This window comes from Morone saxatilis, unplaced genomic scaffold (assembly GCF_004916995.1).
Source record: "Morone saxatilis isolate NCDOM2014 unplaced genomic scaffold, NCSU_SB_2.0 Contig24, whole genome shotgun sequence".
In the NCBI taxonomy this organism is placed as follows: domain Eukaryota; kingdom Metazoa; phylum Chordata; class Actinopteri; family Moronidae; genus Morone; species Morone saxatilis.
In genome coordinates, this window is record NW_023339807.1 from 22,878,684 (window position 1) to 22,886,845 (window position 8,162).

General features: G+C 39.7%; 1 protein-coding gene across 1 annotated transcript in view; it reads right to left on the reverse strand.

The window, feature by feature from the left end:
- The window catches only part of znf385d (zinc finger protein 385D), a 64,897-nt gene that overhangs the window by 17,159 nt on the left and 39,576 nt on the right, over positions 1-8,162 (reverse strand). The window lies entirely within an intron of this gene.

Genomic DNA, 8,162 nt, shown 5'->3' on the forward strand with positions numbered 1-8,162 from the left:
AATGTACAGAGATAAAACTGATAACAAGCGTCTTGTTTAAAAGTGCCTTCAAGAGTCCAGTTTAATGACATTTCTAAAAGTCCAAATTAATGGAACTCTGTATTTTGTTATTAATTCAATGTATTAAGTAGATAAAACAAGCATATTTAAAAGACCACAGGTCTCCGTAAGTAAACAAGCACATGTACCAACATGGCAGAGTATTCCTTTAGTTCTACTAACAGTAAGGACTACACAAGTCAGAGCTGATACCTGTTTAACCTCTGTACAAAAGAAGTGTGGTGAAATCGAGAAATAACCAACAAGAACAAAAAGGGTTCTGTCTTTATCTATTTATTGCAATGCCTGGTTGGTGAGGCCATCTCATGCTAAGTCATGCATGTATTTGCCCTTGTGTTTGGGGTGAAGCCATCTACCACGGTGTCATTAAAGAGCCATTTGCTGTTGGAAGGGCAGGTGATTAAAGTGTACTTTGGCTGGCCTAGGACGCCGTGCACTCTGGGAAGCCTCTAGTAATCCATATCCCCAGTCAGTGTGACCTAACTGGCTCTGCAAGGCCCAGTTAAGAACTCAATCCCCTCTCATTAATGGAGGTAATGACTGTGATCAATCTAAAGTTGGTATGGGCGAGTGGGGCACGACAGCAAAGTGGGAGGAGGGAGAGAAAGAAAGAGATATAGAGATTGAGGCCAGGTAAAAGAAAGGGGAGGATAAGAAAAAAGAACAAAAGAGGATGGATTTGGAAGACAAAGAACGATGGAGCTGGGAAAAGATTAAAGTTAAATGAAAGTTAAACTGGAAAGTAAGCAAATGGTGAGGCAAAACAACAGGGGAAAAGCAAGTGTGTGAAATAATGAGAAAGAAGGAGTAAAAAAGGGGGGAGGAGGGGCAGGTAGGGGACGTGAGAAGGTGAGTGGAAGGAGATAACATAAAAGAAAGTAATCGAGTATGGGACACAATTAAAGAGAGAGAAACTGAGAGGGTGGGAGTGCTGATGGTAACAAAGACAGGGAGAATCAAGAGAAAGCAGGATCAGGACAGGTGCTGCGACCCTTCGAGACAGAACACCGTCTCTTTTCTTTCCACCATTTGTACCTCAGCCTCTCCTGACTCTCCCTTGAGATTTGGTTTGGCGATAGAGGAGAAACGCCGCTCTGAAATCCTTCCACTCTACTTAAGCTTTCAGGCAATCACAAGACTCCCCAGAGAGCTGATTACCTTTCTCAATGAAGCTGGATTAAGCTCTTTAATTAAAATGATTGGTCCTTATTATATGCTGTCACAACTTAAAGGACATAAATCCCTCGTGGCTCTTGAGTTCTGTCAAATTTCATTCTACGTCTATGATTTTTTTCCCCTCCTCGCTTGTCAGTATTCAAAGTGAGTAAATGAGAAAAGAGTCACGGTTGAATATTCCTCGAATAAAAAATTGATAAGGTGAAAAATTTGCATTCACAAATAAGTGTGCATCGACGCTTGCAATCATATTTTTTTTTCCGAAGGAACAAAGCGCCGTTATCTCAGATATTTAACAGTAGCAGAAGTCATTGATTTGAATTCACACTGATTTATCTCTTTCCAATTCCGTTTGAAAGCAAATGATGCGCACCTAATTTCTGTCGGGAAGTTTCTGCGGTTACACACTGCCATCCAAAATCCCCTCAAATTAGAACATTTGCAGCACGGCGCAGGTATGGAGCCAATCTAATCACACACTCATCAGGTTTGCTGCTGTCTCTGACGTCTGTGTGTAAGGGCTTTTTCCAATCCAGCGCGTATGTACGGAGACTTGGGCACAAAGGCAGTTTTTTTTTTGGTGGAGGAGGGTGATGCGGGAAGGGCGGCCGGGGGGGTGTTGGCAGCCGATGGGGACCTGAGGAAGAAGACTGTGGAAAAAGCCTTAGCTAGCCTCCTGCCTCCCTGCAGCCTTCTCCATTGTACAGCTGCTGTCAGTGCTGGCATGGCTCCCCTGACAATCTGCTCTTTAATAGCTAATATCAGGGTACATTTCCTCAGGCACTGGACTGGAACTGAGAGATGGCGGGCTGTGCTGTGGGCATTTCTCTCTCTCCCTCTTTGCCTTTCTAGCTCTACTCTCTCTGGTGCTGGTGTAAGGACATACGAACACACACACACAAACTTGACAGGCGGCCGCTGAGTCATCCGGCTAATCTATACTATCTTGCTGTGTCCAGCTGTCCATCCATCTCAGAACACACACACAAGTTCAACAATGAAGTAAAGAACGCAGATACTCTGTGAAAGCATGTAATCACTGCGTAGATTTCATAAAACCCACACAGACTCATTATTTCTCAACGATGCACTTATGTTCTTTCCACCTCAACTTCAATCACACTGAGCAGATGGACTTACGAAAACTAAAAGAACATTTTCTTCCATTATGTTGTGTAAGAAGTTTTAGCGTTTCACTCAAGCTGTTTTTACTCACCTGGAAAATAGGCCTACACTGTAAAACATCAGGAATTTAAAGGAATTAAATTAATATTTAGCTTCATGTAAATAACTTTTATAATTTAAAGTGACTTCAGCTTAAAAATGATTCATTTTCAGATTATTTCAGAATTTACAAAACATCTAACTTGAAAGCATGAGTTGAATGAATGCGCTGCTGAGAGTTCACTCAACTCATTAAATTAAAGTGGGACTCACTGATGTGATTTTACGCATCAGTGCCTTGTTTACAAGTCTTGGGGAGGACTACTGAGTATGTAGAAAAAGTTGTAAAAGCCTTGTGTGACTCCAGAGGGAGCTGAGTGACACCTGATAAATTGCCTCAACTGATGCCACTTGAGGCAGCATCAGCCGGGCCCGAAGACTACGAGTAGTAGTGAAGGACCAGACCTCTGGAGCCCACTCCTCATCTCTGCTTGAGACTAACCTAAGTCTCTAATTAACCTCTACATACTAGCATACTATGTATTGTGGGTAATGTAGGCACCAGGTTTTGACAAGGAAGAAGAATGCATTGAATTAAAACAAAAGATCTGCTGCATCAGTTCTGGTCCTTTTTTTTAAACTGTCTATTGTGAGTCTGACAATGTTCTGAGACTGTAACGTTAAATCAAAGCTGCAGTGTTTTAAGTTTCTAATGAAAGACATCAAAAGACATCAAGCATAGCCGACTTCCCAGTATGCACTCGTTGAGCGTTAAATCTCTCCAGACACCCTTCCCTTTTGTAGTTTGAAGAAAACAGACATGATGGAAACTTGCCTTTTTTTATGAATTAAAAGAGTGCTACCCACGATGAAGGTTTGTATCTAGTTCAGCCGTACCCCAACCCACCTCACAGCGAGGTGCCTGACATGTTGTCTTAAGTCTACCACAAAGTGGCCACAACAGTAAGGTCTTTGTTGCAATGGAATATAACAGAAAACAAATCTGACAGTGTCAGTGCAAGTGAACAGTTGTTGATTAAAGTTTATATAAATATCTTAAGTTCATTAAAGTTCTGTGAAATTAATTGAGTCAGTTTCACAACTTTGAATTAATTTGTTCAGTTGACTTTTTAAGGCAATTGAACCAGCTTAAAATCTTCATATTCCAACTAAATAACAGCTATCACAAAAACCAAAAACACCTACTATTCAGGAAGTAATTAGAGTTTTCATTATAAAACAGCTCTTTAATGACACAATCGGGTGTACTTCTGAAACAAAAATAAGCAACCACCTTACATTATTCCCAGCTTTGGGTAGGTTGCGCTTTGGAATAAAAATTATTACTGACCAAATATGTTTTTCACTGGTTATTTTAGAGCAAAACAAACCCATTGAAAGCCCACTCTGCAAAAGCAAACAGGGCTCTGCCTCCCTGTTGTTTCTGCCTTTTCTCACTACGGCCATTACTCTTCCCAGAACTCAGCTTTTCATTAGCGTGAGTTTGGTGTTACTGATATACCGTCAAATACTTCAGCCTTGCAGATAATGCAGCATTTACCCGCCTCGACAATTAATTCTTCTGTCATCTGAGCACATTAATATTCATTACCCAGTGCCACTTGTGACAAACCGCCGCCCCCGCACACTGTAGATATGATAGAGAGATGGTGTAGAAATGTGCTGGTGTTTTTTTTAAGGGCACTGAAATGATTAATAGCCATTTGTCTGTTTGGTTATGATGGCTTGTTGTTGAAGGTCTCTGAGGTCTCCGCCCGTGTATAATGTGTTTACGATTTTGTATGTTTGTGTATTTTGTAAGTGTATGTCTAATGTCAGGGCTGTGTAGAGTCCATTACAGATGAGTATCTCAGTGCAGTTAGAGTGGGAGGAGGTCAGCGTCTGATCCCATCTTTACTGTTTAGTCCTCTAAATGTGTATCGGAAGAGACTATGTATAAAGAAGGCTACAAATATTAGTGTTCACACAGTATGGATGCAAACACTAAAATTAAATATATTAAAGCTAAACATCTACACTTTAAACCCTTAACACCCACCTTCCTTTAACTTCTCCTTTAAAAGCTATAATTTGCAACATTCCAGCATTAAAACGTTATATGTTTTGGTGAGTTGTGTATTTATCCCAAATGTTTCCAACAATCTGCAAACCCCAGAGAAATCTGTAATTTTATCGGTACATTTCACGGTCGCCTGTCAACGTCGCGTTTCTCTGCCAGGATGTCTGGATCTTAAGTTATCAGAGGAACGGGCTGAGCTACAGCCCCTTCCGGGACATCCTATGTGCACTGAACAGTGTCTCAGAAAACTGATTTTATTCTTTATTCTGTGTTTTTTAACGGGTTTATAACCACAGGTCCATTTGTGGAGACCTCTGTGGATAATTGTCCAATTTTCATCAGTGGATGGAGTAAGGAATAAGGAACTCTTCACTCAAATTGCATAAATTATGTACTAGTTCACTCACCCATGTGTGATTGCAAAATCTGCAACTTTTATGTGGCTAATATTAATCCATAATGATCCTTACTCCCTGAAGTCAAGCAGCAAAAGTTTAGTGACAATGTACAAATAATACTGGACCATTTTTGACCAATATTAGTCCTATTTGTAACACAGAGCATTTAGCAGACAGGAGGCTTTAGAAAAAAAATTGGGGCATAAATTAAGAGTATAACCGCTTCTCCAGGCACCACTACACCATCTTACTAAAATTCACACTCACATATATATTTTTTTGGATAGTGACAGTAGAGACAGACAGGAGATGCAGGGGGAGAGAGAGTGGGTATGACATGCAGAAAATCTTAAAGATTAAAATGTGGGTAAGGACTCAGTCTTGATATGTGGGACTTGCTCTACCAGGTGAGCTACCAGGACACCTCATCACCCTGACATATTTGGTATGTTTGGAAACTTTGACATCTCCTCTAGAATCCAAATAATCTATGATTTTGGATTGTTGTTGTTTAGCTGTACAGAATCCCCCCCAAAACTTACTCTGAGATATATTTTTTCCCTCTAAAATCAATGCTAACTTTCTTTAGATGCTCATTGCGAAAAAATACAGCTGCCTTGAATCCTATCACAAAGGGAATCTTATACAGACTGAATATAAACAAAAAAAGACACTGGTGAATAATCATATGAATTATATAAAGACAAAATATAATCTGGCCAAAATCTTTTTTTCTTTCACAACTTAATCGTTCTCCAATGACCATTTTATTCCATAAGGACAAATTTCATCATGACATTTCATCAACAGAGGAGTTATGTGTCTGTCTGTTAGTTTTGCCTGAATAAGCAAACAGTCAATGGCATAACTGCCTCTGCCCTGTTTGTCTTGGTTAAGGACTGAGGGAGACTTTGTGATGACAAGAAGGATTATAAAATAAACGGTCAATATGAAAAATTATGTTTTACTTAGTCTAATACTGAACACTCAGGATCTCCATACATGTGTTTTAGCAAGATACCACTGGTAGCAAGATAATTCATTTGTAGTTACTATCAGCTTCTGTATTAATTATCTAATGTGCAGTTCAGATGTAAAAGTTGACCCTTAAAGACTAAGGAAAACAAGAAATGTCACATATTTCCATTACATTTCCTGACTATATTTCCCCAGAAAATATAGATCTCGTTCCAAACTATTAATTAGTAATATATTAGGTAACATGATCACCATAAAAAGGATATTTTGAAGCTTCTTTCATTGAAAATCTGGCTGGTTAATTAGTTAAGTTTGTGTCCTTAAGGTTCCCGCAGCACATTAACGCCCCACATTATGTAATTCTGATATTATGTAATTGTGAAAAGTTGAGTGAAGAAGAACAAATATTGAATAAAAAAAAAATAATTGAGTCCTCATTAGCAGCAAAGGGAGTGGACGCTACATTAAATATTTAGTGAGTATACGTATATTAGCTTCTGCCCAAGATAGAAAATAATGTTGTTATACTTTAGAAAATGTATGAAAGATTTCACAGCCACTATTGCGTGAGGTCTGTAGACCTCCAACATGGCAGCCAGAGGGTGCATTACATACGTCACCTTTCTTATGGTAAATGTCGGCAAACTGCAGCATGTTTGGTAGCTTGAGTGCAAATTGCTCCAGTTAATGGTTTGACTGCTGCCAGGTTTAAATCTCTTAAAATAACATAAAGACTAACATATGTGAGGTGAAATATATAGAATGAAGTACTTGTTGATGCTGTTTTCTTTTTTAATTCAACAGAAGAACATTATTAATATTTGTAGCATTTACGAACCAAAAAACACCAATCACCCTGAACCTTCCTTCTAAGACATGATATGAATACCTGGTTGGACATCTCAGCCGTTAAATGGTTGAGTTTTCACCTAAAGCAACCTTTAGAGCGTGAATAGGTCAGACTCAGACAAATAGGTCACAGTACGAGATGAGCTCCAGAAATGTGCTCCTAATTTAAATACTTGTGGAACATTGGAAGAAGACATGGGCAGAGGTAAAACTGATCCCAGAGCACTATGGTTCAATGTGTTTCCAATTCCTTTAAAAAACGTCTATTGTTACAGTTAAAGAGGAAGACTTTCATTGGGCCAATTTCATGACTTAATAACAGGCAGCTTAAAGAATATTACAGTGGAGGAGACAGAGGGCAGGGCTCCTCTGCAGTGCTTTCAGTTGCCAAAGACGTTATCCTCCACAGAACCAATGTGAAACACAGCAGATAAAATCATTTAAAATAATCTGCATCTGGTTGCTGTCAGGTGCTGGAAGTTGCAGTTAGTTTTTGTTTACTTTTCCAACATGTTTTAAAGCAGGACTTCCACTGAGAATAAGAATATTTTTCAGCAGACACCTGGCTGAGATATCCGAGTTTAAACAGCCACCTGGCTGCAACGTGATGAATATTAAGTTACACACAGTCAGCACACAACAATGTGCACCAGAAAAAAAAATGTAATTAAAAATGGGATTATGGGCAAATAAAAAGTACAAAGTCAAAATAGGAATCAGGTCGTGAGCACACAGTAAATTGTGACGCAACCTGGCATCAAATTTAAGAATGAAATCAATTAAATCATTCAGTATTGTTTCGAAAAAGCTTGTTTACACAACTACATCTAAAGTGTTTTTACCTGTTCTGAATGACCAAACTTAAAGGCAGGATTAAAGGCCTGCAATCATAAACTCCTGCTGATTGCATCTAACTGCCTCCCTGATCTCTCTCCAAGAACTCTATAATAATGGCACAACCTTTCAGACTCTGTGCTCAAAAGGCCCTGACACAATGTCAGCCATCTGTAGTTTTAGTTTTTGCGGTATTTTCCGCACCGTTGGCACTCATCGGCCCTCGTCTGAGGCTTTTCTGGCCGACTGAGCATGTTGAACCGGTTGTGGAGGCCAATGGTGAGAGAAATCACTCCGACTGGCAGTTTAGCTTAAGTAAATCAGTGCACGAGCAGAGAAACAGAAGTGAGCAAAGCAGCAGATGACTTTGTCAAGAGGGCACTCACGAAAGGATCGTCAACTTCATCTCATCTGATCTAATCAGACCTTTTCTTGATTAGAAGCAACTGTTTTACGAAACCGTCTGAGCGTGAGTGCGCAGTCCTAGGTCTTCCTGTGTGTGTTTGTTTTTTTACAAACTACCATCACCTGCTGGTATGGAGAGTTATTACTCGTGCAGACGCACTGTAGCTGGTACAGTGTGTTTTTGTGTCACGTTTTGTACACAGGCGACGTGAGGCAAC